Source organism: Notechis scutatus, chromosome 3 (assembly GCF_049901735.1).
Source record: "Notechis scutatus isolate UNSWTSFEM ecotype Mainland chromosome 3, rNotScu1.2, whole genome shotgun sequence".
Taxonomy (NCBI): Eukaryota; Metazoa; Chordata; class Lepidosauria; order Squamata; family Elapidae; genus Notechis; species Notechis scutatus.
Genome location: NC_142011.1, coordinates 119,607,703 through 119,629,323, shown reverse-complemented (window position 1 = coordinate 119,629,323; position 21,621 = coordinate 119,607,703). Strand labels below are relative to the sequence as shown.

General features: G+C 40.2%; 1 long non-coding RNA gene across 1 annotated transcript in view; it reads left to right on the top strand.

The window, feature by feature from the left end:
* Positions 1–1,729: 1,729 nt before the first annotated feature.
* Positions 1,730–21,621, top strand: part of LOC148131383 (uncharacterized) — a 38,363-nt gene continuing 18,471 nt past the window's right edge. The window contains exons 1-3 of the long non-coding RNA XR_015748766.1: positions 1,730–1,784; positions 2,540–2,599; positions 3,007–3,146. This is a non-coding gene — a long non-coding RNA (uncharacterized LOC148131383). The remainder of the gene's footprint in view (positions 1,785–2,539; positions 2,600–3,006; positions 3,147–21,621) is intronic.

The window sequence follows — 21,621 nt, the reverse complement described above, 5'->3', positions numbered from 1 at the left end:
AAAGGCCGTTCCACCTGGATTCTCAAATCACCAGCCCTGCTGCCAGTGACCCAGAGTATTAAGCATCAAGAAAATGGGACCAATGCATTCAAGTGGGCATGGGGGCTTGTAGCTTTGTGTGACTGAAGACAGGTTGTGCATATGCTTGAGAGAAGCATGTTATACATGTGAAAAACCATGGCTTGAACTGTTAAGGATACAGGAAAGAAGTCAGAAAGACGGAAAACAAGAACTTCTCTGACATTTAGATGATCAATTTGCTCACGTTTCTTTGCCATTAAAGGAATATTTTGAATAATGGGATATTTATTGGAATTTAAAAAACCATTTAGATGTGCAGTTAACTGATTAAATATCATTTTTCCAACTTACATTTTATAGGTAAGTGCTAATTTATAACACTTTATAATCTTTTTTTAATTGTACCATCAGCTTAATTCCAAACCGCTCAGTTCTAATGGGATTCACACCCTTAAGATTCAGTCAGTATCAGCTAGGAAGATTCCTTTTTGACCGTGGTAGGAAATAAGATGTGACCCTAAGACCACAAAAGCCAGACAATAAACCTATCTCCTCCCCTAATCCTACATTTCCTTGGGTTGCTTTTATTTATTAAGGAAACTAAATTAAACTAAACTAAACTAAACTAAACCTAAACCTAAACTAAAACTAAACTGGCAAAGGATTCCTCTCGGACATATGATTGATCCTTCGCTTGTCTTTTTTTTAAAAAAAGTGAAATAAAACGGAAGGTACTTTAGCCCCTCACATGGTCTCCCAGCGAAGCAAAAGAGAAGACACCCCCTAAAAACAGAGTGAGGCGCGCCTCCCGCCTCCCCAAAGGAGGACTCCGTGCTTCTCCGCCCGCAAGGACACACACGTTGTGAAGCAAAGCGGAAAATGTGTGTTCATTATCACATAAAAGGCTCCCGTCGCGAAGAAGAATGGAGGTCCGAAACGGGAGTGCTCGGGAGACAATGGGCTGTCAGTGGATCGCTCTAACCTGGCTGGTCTCAGCGCGCCTGCCCTATTGTGCCACGCTCGTTTTAAACTACTTAGCTGACTCCCCCTCCGCTGATCCCGAACGATAAGATGTACTTCTGCCCGTAGACATTCGAGGAGGGAAAAAAAGAGGAGAGGGACGAAGACATTAAAAGAAAAAAAAAAAAAATGAGCCACTGAGAAGTCTGCTGCTCTGGAGTAGCAATTGTTTCTTTCTATTTTTGTCTCTCCTCGGTCATATTTTTTCCCCTTAAACTCGCGGGTGGCGGCTTGGTTAAAAAAAAAAGAAGGGGGGAAGGTGGGGTTGAAAAGATCACACTCATTAGTTCATCTCCACACTTTTTTTAAAAACTGCTGGTGCTTTAAGTCGTCGTGATCTGCGAATAAACAAAATCAGTAAACAAATAATAATAATAAAAAAATCTAACTCCAAATTCCAGGAGGGCAAACTTTACGCAGCACGTCATACTTCGGTAAATTTACACAGATATTAGGACGGCTGTTCTTTACCTCTCGCTATGTGTATATTGTGTGTGTGTGTGTGCGTGCGTGTGTGCGCGCGTGTTTCCTCTGCTCCTTTTGAGCCATTGTGCTTAACTGAATTTTATAACGCTGATCGATATCTTGGTAAAATATTCATTTTTAAACTAGCGGGCAGTGAAATCTTTGCTTTGTGCTAAAGTCAACAGTCGCTCCAATAAATGCAGCGATGCCTTTCCGCGGAATTGCAGACGGTGGGGTATCTGGCTTGTCATCTGCGATCTGCAGCTCTCTGGCATCAGGTAGGGATTTATCTTGGCTTTTAATTGGGAGCATTGTTACAAGGGGGAGAACCGCATTTGCTTTCTGCTTACTGCTACTTCCCATTCAGAATCGGGCCCAGAGGAACAAGGCAACAGCCTTTCTCCCCTCACCCCCAAACTTCCCAGAAGAAAAAGGTTCCATTGGTGATGGTTTAGGCAGAAACGAATGTGGGTGTCTGATGCCCTCTGGTTCCAGCCAGCCTTTCCTCTCTCGGACACATGGGCCCTGCAGGCAGGTGCCCAGGGCACAGCACAGGAATGCTGCTCCAGGGTGGCTGGGGGCAGAAAGCGAAGGTGCGAATTCTCAGCGGCTGCTGCTTTTCCCCCCAGAAGATTTCTGAAGGGACCACTGGGGGCTGGTGGTAGTGGTGAAGGTTTATGCTATATGCTTAGGCTGAAGCAAATTCAAGTTTACCCAAGAGTAGGGATCAGTAGTTTTCATGGAGCCTGGAGTTTCATGGAGTTGTCTGGCTATTGGAAAGAAAACAAAGGGTTGGCCTAACCAGGCACTTTGATCTCATACAGCCAGCTCTTAACAGTAGCAGATTTGATTATTGCAAAACTTTGCTTGAATTACTCTAAATCCTCCCCCACCTCCCATTTTGTTTTCTTTGTTTTCTGCTGGACAATGGTGGCTTTTAGCTATCCTTTTGTTCTTGCAATAGGTACTAGCTAACCTTTTCCTCTCAGTATACGACTACCTGGATTTTTTTTTTCTCCTTCTTTTGTTTAAGCTCAAAAGAAAGAAGGAAACACAACTTCTACATAGGTTTACCCACTGGAAACAATGCCAGGTAAACACAGAACTACCCCAAAACATTAACTTTCCCTTAATTAGGTTTTGTCATTTAATTGTTTTGACAAAAAGTGTGAAGAATTTGAATAGACTGAATGGAAGAGGTAGAGCTTTTCACCTTGAGAACTTTTTGTGTGAAAACCTAGGATAGGATAGGAGCTAGGCATCACTTGCCATCTTCCTGGGACATCTTCCCAGAGCTTTTCATTAAAAACCATCTGTCAGGCAACCTGAATGTTAGATCCCTCCAAACATGTTAGAATACAAGTACTGTTTCCAGGTAGCAAAAATGATTCCGTTTGCAAATTACTTATTACATCTAGCTTGCAATGATTTAAAAAAAGGTGATGACTGTTTTTTCACTGACTTGAAATTCTTTCTCTCAATGCTGTTCAAAATGTACAGGCACTTATTCCATCATCAAAGCAACATATATACTGAGGTGCTTTGATCTGCAGGAAAGGATTAAGATCCAGGCAAAAGCATGCACCTTTCCATCCCACAGGCTTCCATTGAAATCTGCTGAAGTCAGTGGAACTCAAAAGGTTATAAATTTTATTTCAGTTGATTGTTTTTCACATACATATTTACTTTGTCCTCAAGTACGCATATGGTATTAAGATTTCCCATTGCAGGGATGGAAGATGGGTGCTTTATTATAAAATTGATCCTGAGAATCGAAACAATATACAGTGAATGTTAGAAAGATTGTTTAATGCAACAAGAAATTTGGATCTGAATGTTTATGTATCAAAGACCAAAGAAATTGTGTTTGACAAGAAAAATGTATTTCACAATTGCAACTTATGCATAAACAGTGAAAAGCTAGAGCAAGTAGATGCATTTTTAACTTGGTGGGATGTTTTTAATATGGGAAAATGGATGAAAAAAATAAGATATGCAAATACTGGCAGAAATATAGAATATGTCATTTGTTGAATGTTTGTTGAGAGAAGTGAAGAAAGTTGTATGCAAGATTGAGCTTTTGTCCAGTTGGGGAGTGGGAATTAGCTCTATCAACAAAAACATAAAAACAAGTTGAATTCAATGAAGAAATAAGGCATTTTAAAAGTTTAGGTAAAACAAAGCAAGATAGTGCTGAATGAATATAGGCTAGTACAAAAATGAGAGACCAGCATGAAAGAAGTAGATAAGGTAGTTTGGGCTCATAGAGAATAAATGAGGGTGAAATGGCAATATATTCAAAGGAGGTTGAGAACAAGAGATGTCCTAGACTAGACAGTCGCAGTTGGATAGACCCTGAAAAAGAGTTATGAAATGTTTTAAGAATAAAAGGCATTGTATCTATTGAACAAAAAGGATGGGTTGTATGTATGGACAATGAATGATGTAATCAATTTAGCTGTACTTCCTTTTCTTATCTCACACCTTTAATTTCTTTGGGTTACTATTTTTTACTACCTTTCTTCATGTTTTGTGTGTGTGTGTGTGTGTTTATGTGTTAGTGTATATACTGTACATACTGTACATACTGTGTGTGTGTGTATATACACACACATATATATACACAAATACATATATCTCAGAATCATAGGAATTCCCTTTTGTTTGGGGGGGGGGGGGTCAGTACCTGCAGTGGACAAAATCAAAACAAAAACTACCCTCTCTTCATTCTAGACATGTTTGCTATGATATCTGTGGGTGAAACTGTCTTTTTTTGTGGTAATTTTATCATTTGCGAAGGAAGTTAATAAGCAATAATAGACTTCCCCCCAGCTTAGTTAGAATCGAGATTTTCTGGGTGTATTTCATACCTCGCCGACTTGGCCTTTCAAAGTATTTCCCCCTCCCCAGTTTTTCTTCCGACTAAAGAAGTATGTCGCCCTTTTCGGGGGCCGCCGGGTGGTGAGGGACAAGGCGAGACCGGGGAGAAACCTTAGAAAGGGCAGGAGATCCGCCTGGGTTCCTCCGAGCGCTAAAGAGCGGGAAGGACCGTCTCCTCGGGGCCCGGCTGCGTGTGAGGTCTGCCTCGGAGGGCAGGCTCTTAAGAACCTTCGCTTCCCGCCAGATTGGGCCTGAAGAGGAAAAGGGCGGGGGATCTTCTCGTCTGATTTCCCTTCCATCTAAACTGACGTGACAGCTTATATTTCCCCAGCAAGATGGGATCGCTGCAGGATACACAGCGAGGCTAATGGTTTTTCAATAATTAATGCTGTCCCCGCCACTGGTAATGCGGCCTCTCGGATTTGTCAATTACTTGTCATTAAACGAATGTCTACCCACGTCCTTGCTTAGGTGGCGGAGCGCAGGAAGGAAAACAGCTCACGTCTCATCTGGCTCAGCCGGGGTTGCGAGGCTCAGGGCAAGATTCCTGCAAGAGTCGACTCCGCAGGAAGCTTCCCGGGAGATTTTATCTGCCAAGTGGGCAATTGGGGGCTTCTTTATCCTCCTCGTACTTCTTTACTTGCACACGGATATTTGCTCGCTTGTTTGACAGGAAAGACACAAGCCAACAAGCACAGAGACCAGGAGGTAGCAAATCGCTCCAAGAACAGTGTGACTGAGTCCAGTTAAATTTGCCAACTCCTTTTCTATTTGCTGCTCCCGGTATCGCCTTTAGCAATACCGAAGAAGTCAGGCTTTCTATCGCCGCCATGAGATTTACGCATCACGATAGAAGTAAGACAAATGCAACTCTGTTGCTTTTCCCGCCTTCCAGCTTAGGGTCACCGGCTGCGATTTACCCTATCCAGCAGGCAGGAAAGTGACAAAACCATATTGACCACACCAAAACGACAAAAGCTGCCTCGAGGCCTTTCAGCGGGTTCAACAGTTTTTACTTTACAAGGACAAATGGGAAACACACCTATTCCCACTCGAGCATGCGCAGACGGTCATTCCCCCCCGCCACCGCGTTTTTGCAACCTGGGTCTTCCGGCCTCGTGGCTAGCCGGGTTGCAAAAGAGAGTGGCCCTTCTCCGGGTCCCCGGAGCCCTTGCTCCAAGGAACTTGGCCGGAGCGAGACCCCGGCTCCGAGGCCTCCCTCGGAAGTAAGAGACAAAACAAGCAGCTGCCCCTAACGCCACCGCTTCGCTCAAGAGACAGGCACCCTTCCTGCTCTCAAGCGACGCCAGGAGGCCTGGTGCGCCGCGTTCAGAACTCAGCGGCCGACAAGACAGCCAAGCCTCTCTGCGTCCAGATAGTGATCCTGGAACCCTGGGCCGCTGCAATTCCAAGCGCTGCTGTCTTTGGTTTTGGCGGGCTCATGCTCCAAGCTTAAAGCCGCAGTGGTTGAGAGTCTCAGGGCCAGCCAGAAGCGGGGGAGTTCGTGTGGCAGCTTTTTTCCTGCGCAAGGGGACGCCGCCGGCTAAGGACTCCCTACACTACAAGCACCCTAACGGCAAAGTGTTTTTGCTGGCGAAGATCATCCGACCCCGCTGGCCAAGAAGTCGCTTGGGCTTCTTCTTGCCCGGCGTTCACCGCGGGTAATCCCCACCCTCTCGGCCTTGCACAGCTACTGCAGTACACGGACACTTAGTTCAGCTTTGCCCACCGGCGTTTGCGTTGCCTCTTCGTTTGGCCTGTTTAGTATATTAGTGCAAGGCTCTCGCATTCCCCCCCCATTTTCTCTTTGGGGCGAAACCTCTAAGTTCCAGTATAGTCTCACTTAATTTCGAGGCTGGGGCCCTTCCTTCATATCCGGTCCGCCCGCTTTTCAGGGAGTAGTTTTACGCCAAGGCGAAGACTTCGAAAGCCAAAAGATTCACAAGAACAGAAATGGGAAAGGCGTCGGGCTATCTACGAGTCTTTCCACAAACCAACGGGCAGTCAGGCCTAGTGAAACCTGCCAGATAAAAGGAGGAAGCATCATAACGAAAACAGAATAGGATATTGGGCTACTGCAGAAGAAAGTGAGCTGGCCGCTAGGATTCGTGTGGCGGCGGGGGATGGTAGTGGAAAATCGCAACTCTTTTGGGTTAACACAGCACCGGGACTGTTTTTCCCTCGCTTTCAATCTCACTTTCTTCACCAGATACGGAGCCTTGTTCCAAAGGCAACGTTGTCCAAAGAGAAGGCCTGGAGTAGAAAGAAATAATAACCTCCCGCTCCCTGAGCCGCCTGTGTACGCTCTGTTAAGAATGGAGCCGCCGCGTCGCTTCTCTGTGCCGAATTCCTCTATTCAAAGTTGCAACAGAAGGGCAGAAATCATCTAATTGTCTGCCCTTGTTTTCTTCTCGTCTTTTCCCCCTTTACTTCCCTTCCCCAAAAATCCCGCTCCACCCCCTTCTCTGTTGTGAGCCTGGTAATGACATGCAAGGACCGGCTGAAAGACAACCAGACATCAAAGCACAAAGCAAAGGACATTTCCCCCACGTCGATAAGAAAGTCACACTCCAAACTTTCTTTTCCTTCTTAAAAGGAGCTCCGACGGCCGAAAAGATGGCATTTGGGGTTGTCCCCAACATTTAGGTCCTGCACAATCCCATTACAAAGAGACCGCGTCTGGCAGGACTTCAGAAATGTAAGGAATTTGGGGACCAAACAACATTTATTGGGGATAAGAGAGCGTATGCCTATGTGTGTGGGGAGGGGGGCGGTCAAGCGGGTGGAGAAGACACATTTGGAGCTGAGATGGGACTAATTATCGAGATAGAGAACAAGGAGCTGGAACACCCAAGTCGAGCTGAGTCGTCTCCCGGGAGACTGATGGAGACCTATTTTACAAGCTGTAATTCCGCTTTAGATGCTTGCAAACTAAAGTCAATTCACACCCTCTTCTTTATTCTAGAAATATTCCTAATCCTGCAGTTCAAGCAGGAATCCCCTGGCTTCTTCCCTCCTAATATTAATCTAGAAACTTCATAAAAGGAGGCTTGATTATAGGGGGGTGGAATCACTTTCCTTCCCAGTTTAACTACCTCGTTTAATCTTCCGATGAATAAATATTAAACTTGGAGAAACATCCTGTGCCCGTCTACAAGCTCTTGCTGTTACCCGTTTGACAGGCCAATTAACAGTATGGGGAAATTTAAAAGCACGTTGCTTTTGATTCCAGTATTTTTGGGGGGAGAGCATGGACATTCTCTGATCTTGTCTTAATGCTTTATTTATAATTATGTAAAACAAAAGGGAATTATTCATGTGGATGTGATTAATATAAAAATGAATACATCTTTGTTATTGCCAAGACCTAAAGTGCTTTAATCTCATTGCACTAGTTCTATGGACAGCTGGCTAATCTGATCATACCTATTATGCTCATGGAAAGTAAGCATCCTTGTTTTCAGCTATAAGTATAGTTAGAACAAAAAGAATTCAATCTGAACTCTTAGTTGGGAATAAGAGTGTGGGTTGGAGTTATGTGCTTTTGGATTAAGTTTTTATTTTTGATTAAGAAAATCAATAAAAGTCATTCATGTTTGCAAAATAATCGTAACACTTGTCTTCTTTTAGAATCTTGAGCCTTCCTCTGATCATTTAAGCTTTGCAACAGAGTCAACAGGCAATTTAATTTCATTGATACTTATGGACAATTGGTTTGGTTAATTTAATAAGACAGAAAATACAAACAATAAATGAAAGTATGCATGCCAATACATACAAAAATAAACATCTGTATTTATGTACTGTATAATAAAAATATACTATACTACTTGACCAGAAACAATAAGGAATACAAATACCACCAGTTCTAAAAGCAGGGGTTACATTTTATTACATTTGGATATTGACATCATTCTATTTTCTAAATCATTGGATAGGTTAACATTTAAATAGGAAAAGTAGAAAATTGTTCTCCCACAGAAAAAAGGTTATATCATATCAGCCCTTAAATAACAGAGCAACTCCATTTTCTAAGAAGTAATCACAGGCCTCATTCTTCACCTCTCCTTCTCTCTCCAGCCCTGAATCTTTCCTTTAATTGATTGCCAGTTCTTCAACCACTAGAGATATACCTCTACAACAACTTGATCTAGAGCAAGCTATTAATCTCTCTCATTGTGGCAGATCTTGCTATTGTTAAAGGAACAGCTGCAGAGTTCAGCTAAAGAATTAGTGGTGGGAATCCCAGGCCTATTTGAAATTAAATGTTTATGACCCTTCCAAATTGGGTTTTTGGATTATGGTAAGAGTTGCAGGCAACATATTTATTCAGAAGTTCATTTAGATTGCTTTCCATACTTGTAAATTATAAGTCTTGCTCTTTTAATTAACATTCTTGCTTCACAATGGGTAAACTGGCTCATCACAAAGATTCTGGGTTGTTTTATGGGATCTCTTCTTACCTTGCTCTCCATTTGTACTGCAACTGTAAACTTCTGAGCTGTATTACCTGAATTAATTTGAAAGAATATGCCACAAAAATCTTTAATAATTTCTAAGTAATATTTTAAGTTTAAATCAAGTCCATAAGCTTTTTTACCTGTAAAATATAATTCATCCACCACATGTTCTTTTCCTTAATTTCTTTCCTAACATATTTCCTGCATATTGAGAATATTGGCAGCAAGCCAAAATCCATTTATCTGGGATTAAACTACTAATCTCAGAGGGTTTTTTTTTTTTTTTTTTGAATATGCCTGGAATTTCTTTTCCTTGAAAAATCTTTAACTTACTTTTTCTATAATCATAGATTTATATGGAAAGAGATGCCAACCACAAATGGAGGTCTGACACAGATTTAAGAACCCAGAAGGTTTGTTTCAGAAGCCAAGAAAACAATCACCAATGGCTCTATGGTGTTTAACAGGATTACTTAAAGTCTGAACAAGAGTGAAGTCTAGATTATAGCGGCACTGCAGCCAAATTGACACAGCAAAAAACCTCTGTGGCACCTTAAAGGCTAACATAACAAGATGAACTTTCATGGAACCAGAGTTCTTTTTATTAGATATGATATCATCCCAAAATGGCATGTGGGACTAATCTGAGTGTAGGAACAGGAAGAATATACCAGCATTTAAGTCTTAATGAATAATATGCAAGAAATGCATGAGTGCAAATTATGGGCATAAAATTTAGTCAGAAAAATGCTTGAACTTAATGGGACATGCTTATTGAAACTTATATGACTGCCAATTAAATAAGGTCCACAGGCTTTAAAAATACCTTTATAATTGAATGTCTAGCATTATTACTACCATAATTATATTTCCAGTTATAGAGACCAGTGGAAACATGCATTTCTGCTTTTGAATCTTTTAAAATCCTCTTTATTTTCTCAAGTGTATGGCTTGCTGTTTCCAGGTTTTTCTTCCAGATATTTCCAAGCTGAGTGGGAAAATTCCAACTGCTAGGAATTATGGGTGTCCCTGGTGCTTTAAAAGGCTGGTCACTTCACAGTGTGTCTAATCAGAAGTCTGCAGGGCCTTCCGTTGAGCAAATGGCCTGCAGACAATAAAGACAGCCAGGTTTAAAAACAGTTAAGATGAAGGCAGGGTGGCAAGAGGTTCAGGTAACTAGAAAACAGCATTTGATTGAAAATGTTTTTGTCTTCATAATTATTGTTTTTAGAAGGATCTTTTTCTTTTATGTAAGTATTAGCTTGCCAACTTTTGTGATACAAGTCTGGTATGTCAAAGCCAAGGAGCTAATGAGAGCTCTGAATACTTCAGTAAAATAAATTTTTAAAGAAAAATATAAGCATTATTTATAATCTATCTATCTATCTATCTATCTATCTATCTATCATCTATCTATCTATCTATCTATCTATCTATCTATCTATCTATCTATCTATCTATCTATCTGATGACTGAGCACACACACGAATTATGACTGAGAAGCATGTGTTTTCCAATTTCCATTGATCTCCAACAAAATCTGGATTCTCTATCCCAGAAGAATTTTCATCCTAATTCTTTATTCATAGGAACATTCAAAAGATTGCTCAGTTGGTAAATATAAATCTAAAATTTATATAATATGTGGCTTAAAATGAAGCATATTTGCAATATATCTTAGTAATTTTTGGCTTGCAAAATAGACAATAATTCAGTGTAGTAATAATTTGCAATTTTCTAATATCTAGCATCAGATATTAGAAGTTGCAGTTTTCTAATGTCTAGCATCAGGTATTACAAGAAACCCTCTTCCACTAAATAGATTCCTTTGTGGGGGGGACATGATTTAGGCACAAAGGGATCTAGGTTCCAAGCATTTAAGGATGATGAGTTATATAATTTATTTCTATAATGTAAAATAAAGTCTCATTTCAAACCTGCAGTGTTGCCTTTGGACAAGCCATAAATCAGGTTTGAATTCAACTTCTTGGACATAATCCCTGGTGTTAGTTATACAAAGGTCACTGATTGTGTATTTGGGTTGCAGTAATCATTTAGAGACTGAAATATCTAGGGAGAGAAAGAACTTGATGTTAGGCTGTGATCTCCCAACCGTGTTTGTGACCCTAATCCGAAGTAAACAAGATGTGGGTTCACTTAAGGAGAGCAGACTGAATTCTTCCCAGTTGTTTTTTTTTTTTTTTTTAACTGGAGGTGTTCATGGAGGCTGCAGTCCTATTCTTACCTCGTAGCAGGTGCGAAGGTCCCGGAGCACCGCTTTTTGAGGTCCTTGGCAAGAGTTTTTCCTCGCCGGGCGCGAATGGCTCCCCTCCCTGCAGTTTTCACCGTGGAACAGCCAATGAAATCTGCTCCAAAGCTCAAGGATAAGATGCCAAGCCGCTGGAAGCTGTTTATTTCAAATGCCTGCAACCTGCAGTTATCTGCTGCCGGATCATTTAGGGAACTCAACTCGGTAACCTGAGGTGAGGCTCCATTGATAGTGGAGAGGGCGCCTTTTAGACTCCACCCCTTACTTGGTAAACAAGGCCGAGGAGTTCCAGCGAGCGAGCACCTCGCTTATCTCGGACGTCGCTCCTGCAGCGTCTCGGGGAGAATTCTGGGCACAGGCGACGGAGGGCAAGGGTCGAGGCGGGCGGGCCCGGAGCCCTGGCGGCTGGCTGTCCCTGAACGAGGTGTTAAGTTCAGGAGGCCTCGAGCTGACTTCTGCAAGTTGGCCATTTTGCAAGGCAAGCGCTGAGCGGGTGCAGGCGCCTGCGGGCCTGTGCAGCCGCGTTTGCGGCGATTTCAGAGAAGCCGGCGAAATTCTGCAGAGCTGAGCTGCAATCCCAGGGATTTAGACATGACCCAATTTTGCCAGCCTAAATTACAAAAATTCATTTCATTTCTGTCCGGACCGCCCCTGCATTTTAATATTAAAGCTGTTAATACAAATAATTTAAAGCAGCAAACTATCCAACGAACTATGTTCCCCACAACAATCTTATGAGGTAAATTGGGCTGAAAGCGAGCGCCTGGCCAAAAAGCACCCAGTTGATTTCCAATGGCTTAAGTGGAACTTGAACCCACGATCTTTCACTTTCTAGCTTGGAGCCTTAACCACTAGACCAAACTGGCTGCATCTTTAGAAGCAGTTGCAAACTACACAAACATTAGTAAGATTATTTTGAACTCATAATTAATTATGCGACCTCATCAGTTTAGACGGTTATTAGAAATAATGGCACTATGAACTGAGAATTTTTGAACAGGCATGACCCCCAATAAAATTATTTTAAAAATGTCTTCACATTTTAATTTTTTTTAAAAGATCTTTCTGCACAAATTTTGTAATATCCCTCCCCCAATCTTAACAGACCCACGAGTCCTTCTGAAGTCCTGCCAAATGCAGGGTGGCCAGGTTTAAACAACAGAAATGCCTATGTCATCCTAAGAAATTTTGGCCTGCTGAACCAGAGTGCAAGTAGATTTGCTTCAAGGTTATCTTCAGTACTTCAGGTTTCCCTTCTGTTGATTGGAAAGGTGGATGCTGTTCCTACTGCACCTTGGAGAGGGGCAGATGATAGAGATCCAGATGTTTTTCTGGGTCAAGGCTTTTGATGAGTCATGGTTTTGCAGAATTAAACAATTCTCTGAAACAAAGATCTTTGATTCACTCTTGGAAGGAATTTCTTAGCCTTAAATCTTGCCTAGACTCCCAAGGAACAAAAGTGAAGCCAAAACTTGGAAAGAAAACAGAAAGGTAAGAGAAGGGGTAAGAATGATTTGTGCTCATCTTTTTGCAGTAGCAATGAGTTCCATTGATAGTAGAAAAGTCATAATGTTTAATTTCTGTTGTATCACAAGCTTTGATTGGAAAACTACTAACAAAGATACAAATTATGGAATTCAGTCACACTGATTTAAATGTATAAAAAATTCAGTCTAGTTTCTGTCACTGGGTTGATTTACATATTTCATGAAGCCATAGAGGAATATTTTGGTTTGCTGAATAACCCATAGTAATTAGATTCATCCGACAGAAAAATTAAAGGATGGGTTAAGTAAGGTGATATGTGTACCCAATCAGAGAGTGACACAAGATTGCATTAAATCAAGCAGTAGCCCATATAACTCGGTGGGGCTCCCATATATCTGCAGGTTCTCCAGAGTTTCAGACAAGACACTGATGCCAAGGAACAGGCTTAAGACTATGCCAAGAATCTCTTCCTCAAAGAATTAGAACTATTTTAAGATGCCTTCTAAATAAATGCATTACAGTGAACTCCTAAGAGGAGTGTTTTGTGTTTGCAAGAGTGATGAGCAAGAAAACTGCCCTATTTCCCAGATGATGGAACTAAAAGATTCCATCATCTAAACTAAAACTAAAAGATAAAAAAGTCTCCATTTGGCATGATTTGATGTGAAGGAAGGCCACAAATCAGAGGTGATATTCAGCAGATTCTGATCAGTTCTGGAGAAGTAGTGGAAATTTTGAGTAGTTCAGAGAACTGGCAAATGCCACCTCTGACTGGCCCTGCCCCCATCTATTCTCTGCCTCCCGAGTCCCAGCTGATCGGCTGGGTCTTCTTTTGTTGCCCTGCACAGGAGAACGGAGCTGGAAAGCAGGTTAGTGGGATGGGGAGGGAATGGGGATTTTGCAGTAACCTTCCCCTGCCACACCCACCAAGCCATGCAACGCCCACCAAGCCATGCCCACAGAACTGGTAGTAAATTTTTTTGAATCCCACCACTGCCACAAATGTAAGAGCTTTGAAGCAAATTACATACATGGAACTCCTGATAATCATAAAGGGAGGCCCAACTGAGAATAGCTGTCCTTAATGAGTACTCAAACTCTGACCTCCATGCCTCCATCTCAAACTCACGGACCATGTCAAACTCATGGCCCATGGGCCAGATGCATTACGTGCTGGCCATGCCCACGCCCAGTTTAGCAAAAGGGGGGGCGGAATCGTGATATGTCACGTGACAATACTGTGACAATACGAGTTTTGACAGCCTTGTTTTGGACACTCAGAAGTCATACCTCTCCAAAATGACAAATTCAACAGAAACCAATCTCAACAACCAGGCTTATTCTCTCCCAAGACCCTCCTTCATGCATTGTTGATAGGGAAAAGTTGTTGGTCAGGCTGCTACTTCAGCTCCTCCCCAGTACCTTGATGCTGTTCAGAGAAGTTGGCTCCAAGTGCTATTCCTCCAAAAGCCTTGCTGGGTGAGGGTTGTGTTGGTGGAGGACCCCAGAATTGGCTGGTTAGTTGAGGTGATATTAAGGGACTATTTGGGCACTGCTATATAGTTGACTGCATATGTCACTTGATTGGAGCATTCGCCCAGCTATTTCCCTATTAATTGGAGCATTCACCCAGCTATTTCCCACTAATCTGAAGACCTGCTTATTGTCAAAAAGCATTTAGAAGACTAACTTGTCCCAACTAGCTCAAGTCAGGCTGAGCTTTAGAATGTGTGTGAAGCCAGCATCAGCCTAAAGACCACTGTTTTGAAGGACTTTTTGAGGGACTTGAGAGGAAGACAAGTCTTGGTTCAGAGGAATTTTATTTTAATTTCCAAAACTATTTCCAGGAGCAGCTTATCAATAGCACTGTCTGAGACACCCGGTGCAACTTCTCAGAAAAACCTATTTGTTATTGGTTCAAGACAGGGAATGCAGTGAGGCAATGACAAAAAGCCTCAATGTTTACTGTAGAAACCAAGCATGAAATTGAATGTTAACTATTTCAGAAAAAAATGCAAATTCAATTGAAAACAAAGGCAAGAACAATTTAGAGGTATCAGCTTATGGAGCTCCAGTTGAAATATATTATTGAAGTTTTGCCTGCGGGATTTTGAAAAGACGGTTTTACAAAGCAGGCACAGTCAGAAGAAATGTCGTACTTAAATAATCCATAAAAAGAAAGAAAACTGCATGTTTCAAATAAGGCATACTGAAGTCTCTTAATTTAACTAAGTGAAACTGTGGACATTGCTTAACTCTTTCACTTACATATTTATAGGCCAGGGATTTTTTTTTCTCTGACCTTAAATAAAATTTGAAGAGATCACCAAAAGGTAAGAAAAAACTTAAAGGAGTGATATATCACTGCCTAAGCTGGAGGCAGGAAACCAGTTTATTTGGTCAAATACCCAATCTGATAAAGTGGATTCCAGGATCAGATGCAGGTAGCAAGCACTCTTTCATTATTGTTGGGTTTATTTGCTGTGGCTGTTAACACAATGTGGAAAAATTAAAAAGATATGTTTTATTTTTGAATAAACATTGACATTGTCATTATTTTCAGTTTTTGCTAGTTCCCGTTTAGTATTAAGTTGCACTATTTTGGATCAGACTTCCCTCTAAAGCTTACTTTAGTTGAAAAGTTACTTGTTAAGACAATATTGGTTTAGTGGTAGAGAGTTGTTCTAATGTTTGGAATACAGAAATGGTCTGTTATTCTTTATGAGCCTCTATAGTAAGAATTATTAGATCAACATGCATCAATGTTCTAAAAACAGAAAGACAACTAAAATTTAAGATAGCCAATTAAAAAAAATGCTTTCCAATAAATTATACAACCAACAATTTAGTGACTGGGATTCACTCTAATTGTGATGTTGAAGGATGTGTCTGTGTCTGTGTAAGCATTGCTCAAAATTATCTCCCTTTAAGAATTCCAACAATATGCAAGGATTATTTGGTAAAGATTTTACTAGTGTATTGCCTACTTCCTCCAGCTTCCATAAAACTAGCAGGATGCTTAACTTTGGATCATGCTTGTTTCTGCAATAGCGATGAATTAAGATACATAATTACAGGATTTATATAGGGACAATCCTCACTGAACTTCCTAGGCTTGGACTTCTGGGCAGATATGGATAGGGGAATAATAGAATGTCCATTCTATATTGATTGTGATAACTTCCCTAAAATATTATTTCATGTTGAAATAATTCATTATTGAATCCTTCCTATTTTACAAATGCATCTGTAATAGTAAGCTTAAGATTTAGACAAATTGAAACAGTTTTGGATCCATGTAATATCCATTTAATTTCAATATAGGATTAATTCAGTCCTTAAGTTTATTGTAAAATGAAGACCTACATAGAAACATATTGCTTCGTCATCTTTTTTTACAATATGAAGACTTAAAAATACAGGTACACAGTCCAAGTCCCTGATGTAAACCCATATATTTCTTAATGCCTAAACTTTGACAAAGGGAAAGGACATGGGGAATAATGGAGAAAGAAGAAAAATAATGGCCACACATTAAATATAATTGCAAGAAAGCATTACAAACAATAGATAGTGGACTGAATTTACACAAAAATAAAACACTAATTCTGAACTCAGAGAGTATTATTTTTATAGAGAAGGCATATGCATCTATTTAGTTATTTATTAATAGTTTGTTCTGATGTACATGCTAAAAGAGCAGCAGTTTCAGAAGGAATGCTTCCTGGAAGATAGTATCTGCCATCAATGATTTATGAAGACTCTTGAATTAAAGATAATTATGTCTTAAAAGAAGTAGTCAATTTATTAAAACAACAACATGGCGCTGACAGCCAGCAACTCTCTAGGGGCTTCAGGCCTGTTTTTTCCCCTGCCTATGTGAAGATGCCAGAATCAGACCAGGAACTTCCGCAAAAGTTTGCTGGGACTGCCCAAAGCCAATTTTTATGCAGTACTCCTTTTATTTCAGTTTAGTTTATAGCACAATACATCTAGAACACTGGCTCTGCTGTGCGCAGAATTCAAGGCGCTTGTCACATACTACTGTAGGAGAGCACCTCCCCCAGTTACCAGAATCTAGAATCTTCAATTCAGCTAATTCAGTTATACACAGTGTCTATTTACTTCCACCCACTCTCTGATTTCTCTTTGACTGTTCTCAAGAGACTCAGCCTCAAGTGTTTTAGTGCATGACAGTGATTTATACCTGAATTTAATTTAATTTATCTGTCAAATTAGATTGAGTGGAACTGTTAAATCTTTTACATAGCATATTATATGTTGGATCTTTATGACCTCTTGTTACAGATAGAAAGAACAGGAAAATCTTGTTCATGCTTTCTTACTTGAGACTGTAAGTAGTGCCTCATGCATTTGAATGCTACTAACACCCACTAGATATATCCTAACTTGGTCCACTCTTTAAAAAATGTTAATTAATAATACCAAACTAAAAATATATATATACAGTACATATAACAGTATGAAAGGAGCAACACATCTCAGAACAGGTAAGCTTAGCAATTGTAAAAAAAAAAATTATAGCAATTTTAAAAGAAAAAGAGGGACTGGAGATTATAAATAGAATAAATAAAAATGTTATGGCATTTAAAAGCCTTGCTTCTTAGATGAAAATATTAATTCACATGTTATCATTCTGATAATCCATTGTTACATATCACATATAGATTTCTCTTTCCAATGTTGTATAATTTTTTAGAGAACCTCTGTGCCTGAAGAATCTATAATTCTTGATACTGGGAATATAGACAAAAGGAACATGAATCCTTAACACGCTGCTTGACCCAGAGTCATGCTAACAATCCTGTTGATGTCTGTTTAAAGTGAAACAACAATAGGACAACCTCAAACCATATCAGTTAATATTTCAACTACTAAATTACATATTTAACAGTAGGATGATTGTAACTACCTGTAGTTACTTCTTGAATGTTCTTTGAGGCATTCAGTATGCATGGAACACATTTTTTGTTTTATTAGTAAAATGTTAAGATTAAAGGAAATAAATTTTGCACTGTTTAATTCAAATCTCTATTGGTCTACAAGACTGGAGATAATATATTATTCAAGGCCACAGAAATAACTTATCAAGATCATCTTCCTTGAACTTGCTAGAATTATTGTTTTAGGAACCACAGATAATTTTCCCCAAAACTCTGACCACTGTGAAACTTCAGAAGCAGTAATCACATGTGGACCCAATATACCTAATAACACGGTGCTTCTTAAACGTAGGTAATTACCCCTAAGAGGGTAATTTGGGCATATCCTAGGGATAATGGAGCAATTTGTAATTTCTTATTTGTGAATCCAAGATCCAGTTTGGGACTGCCGGATTAAGATGCTTGTATAAACAGCAAAGCTGGGGGGCTGGGAGGAGTGGGAGGATACATTACAACTAGTCCTTGTAAGTTCTTCTGATTTACAACTATAATTGAGCCTGGAATTACAGTTGTAAGTTGTCATGGTCCTAAGTTGAGCTACCCAAATGACTGGAAGTAATTTTCTGGTCTTTTTTTGCAATGGTTGTTAAGTGAATCCATTCATTTGAATAGGCTTTTTTTTTTCTTGCAGGAAATCAGCAAAGGCTAACCTGCCCAACATGTAGTCACATGACTGCAGGGGGAAGGTGGCACATCTATTTACAATGGCCATGTACAATGGCCATCATAACCCCAAAAGGCTGTAAATAACTAGTTAGTAAGCCAATATTTAAGACTAGAAAAAGAGTAATTGTGCCAACAGTTTAAGAACCACTGCAAGTAATAAATGCTTGTTGACTGCATTTTCAAAAAATCCTCTGAAGTAAACCAATCATGTTAGAGTCACTTAGATGAGATAGGGTGTGTAGAAATTTGGTAGACAAATAAGAGTTAATTCGACAAAAGTTTTAAAAGCAGCTCCCTCAGAACTGAGTTGATCCCAATTAATAATGTTGACAGAGCCCCAATTGACCCCAAAACCAATTTAGATGCACTTTTAAAAAGGAGATTATGTCACAGTGTAAACTTTGCATGGGTTAATGGGTTAAAATTATATCCCACTATTCTCCATATGTGTGTGCAATATTGCATGCAAGTATTTAAAGTGATCCAGGGATCCCAACACTTGCCAAATAGGATCTGATAATAGATCTCTAGTTGAGCCCAAGGAGGAACTAAATTCTGAAGTTCCTAATTCCAAGCACTGACAGACTCACTCTTGTCTTTAATTTCATATGCGCAGAGGATAGGAAATAAGGAGCATTCCACCATTTTACTCTGAAATTAAGGGGTGCTGGCTAAAGTTCCAGTGAGCTTCAGTCACTGAGAGTTTTAGTCATCTTAGCTGATTCCTGATTATTTCTGAGCTTACCTGAAAAAATATTAATCAGAACAGAACTGTATTCCAACCAAATTCTGCTTTCAGTGTGATCATCAAATACTTCTAGGAAGCATACAATTAAAGCAACTCTGCAATAGCCTCATTAGTGGGATATCTCTGACTTTAGTATTCAGAGGGCTACTGCTAATGAATAAGGACATATGTGAAATATCAGCATAACTATTAATCTGTTTTAAAATAATATCCATGAACCTAACATTTGAGGTATACCACTTACAAATAAGAGCACCTGTTAAAATCATTATTGGTGGTAGTCTGTTTTTAAAATATTATCCACGTAAAGACAAACGCCAAAAAGAAAACGTAGCCTGACATAAGACTGAGCCATTGGCTAACTGGGTTAATAAATAACCGGAATTACTAGACTGAAATTGTGAAAGAAGCTAAATAAACTATGTAGATTCAAGCTGGCAACATACAAATGTACATATTTGACCAGCAAAAAAACATGCAGAAAAGAATTTTGGGAAAAGGAGTGCAGAAAGTGTACCTTACAGGTACAAATTATCTTACTTATATATAATGAATCCAAATTAATTTCTACTTCTGGACCCTTTCCTCACTAGTGATTTTTAATAAATTTAGTTCCTTGTGGCATTGACATGGTCATATTGCCCTGCAGTTCTTTACTTACTCACTTTCAATATACATCAGCATCAGAACTATCACAATATTCTTTCTTAATTCCGCCAAGGTGGACTTCATTCTAGGCCATTTTTTAAAAACCCTTTGAATGCTGGTTTCATCCATTTAAAACACCCTTGTGGACTCTGATGTCTTTAGTTCTGTGCTGTTAGTATAGGGCAGGGGTGTCAAACTCATGCCATCATGGCTGCGTCACGTGACATATTGGTACTTTCCCCCCCCTTTCGCTAAACCTGGCGTGACGCATCCGGTCCCTGGGCCGGGAGTTTGACAGCTCCGACATTATCAAGCAGTAGCTTCAAAGTGTAAAAATCTATTGTGCTTACCTGATTGGTGTTGGTGGAGCTTCAAGCAGCATACTGGTAAGGTCTCTGGGCTACTTATCCTTTTTCTACCAGAGCATAATTTGGAAAATTTTGCAATCAACAATTAGTGATTACATTAAAAAAATGAAAAGAATGGGAAAGAAATTCTAAATAAAATAAAAGTATTATCACCAAGAAGATCTACTAATAATTCCTCCTCTGCTTTTCCTCTCAGGTGGTGACATGCTAAAGACAGAGTGCAGAAAAGTTAGAGCACTCAGGCAATTGCTTTGCTTATCATAACCATTTTAAGTTCTTCATGGTTAATTCTTTAGTTCTTCTGTTGGCAATATGGTACAGAATAGATATCTTTGCCTCAATTGCCACGTATATGCCCCAATTTTAGTAAAAATGTATAATTGATAGAACTCTTCAAATTGCAGGCAAAAGATATTCTGCTCCATTGCCTCTTATATTGCATGTACTTTCAGATCTACTACTATATACTCCCCATCAGATAATTCCTGATATATAGCATATGTTGTAACCAACTAAGATACTTATCTTCTGATGCTTAGTCAAGTCTGGATGCAGTCTGATCAATAGAGATCTCATAGTGTTTTGTTTGCACAGATACATTGGGATCTTCCATTATTAAATTGTGCTTATAGGGATTAATGCAGGGGTGGGCTGCTAGGGGTTCGCAGGGGTTCGGGAGAGCACCTAGTTAAGATTCTGTGCAGTTCGGAGAACGCCCAAATCCCACTCCTGGCTGGCCTTGCCCACCCCACTCCTCCCCTCCCAGGAGTCCCCATGTGGCCTGTTTTGGATGCAAGTAAGTGCAGGGCGTGTGTGGAGGATCGGGGAAGGCAAAAAACAGGCCTCCCGGAAGTTCTCGCCCTCCCACGGCTCAAAGAAATCCTCCAGAGCACGGGGAGGGCAAAAACCCCCCCAGTGCAGGAGGCCAATTAGGCCACGCCCACCCAGCAACTGAGCAGAGAACTCCTTGCTAAAATTTTTGAAACCCACCCCTGGATTAATGCCTATTTCCACTGTCACAAATGCATTTTATCATGTCATTTTTTTTACATGTATTGAGATCTACCCATCATTTTCTTCTCATCTCTCTCTGCAACCAGTATCTGCCTTAAAGTGTCAAAACTTCATTTGCATTTCCAACTGCATTTGTGCAGTTTGAGATTACTATTAATTAATATAATTGGGACTACAGAAAATGGTATGAGATTCCCAATTTCAGTTCTGGATTCTTGTGGGACCAGAAGTCATCACAAGGGAAAATAGATACCTCTGTGGGGGGAAAAATGTCGTTTCTACTGTATCTCAGTAAAATGGCCCTGGAGGGAAAGGAATGTGTTTCCAGAAGTCTTTAAATGATTAATAGGAGCAGTGCCGATTCCAGCCCTGAGATCATCATCCACCCTCCACCCAGTTGTCAAGAAAATGTAGATATCTCCATATCAAAACTGTGTCAGAAGAAGAGAAATATACCTTAAAACTAGAACAGCTAAGTGACTTTAAGCTGCCCCTGCTGGTGGCTAGGGAAGGCAATATCATGACGGCAATATCACGAGGATGTGTTATATAAAAATGGTTTGTAAGATGTGTGGACTTAACTCCCAGAATTACCTAGCCAACTGATTGG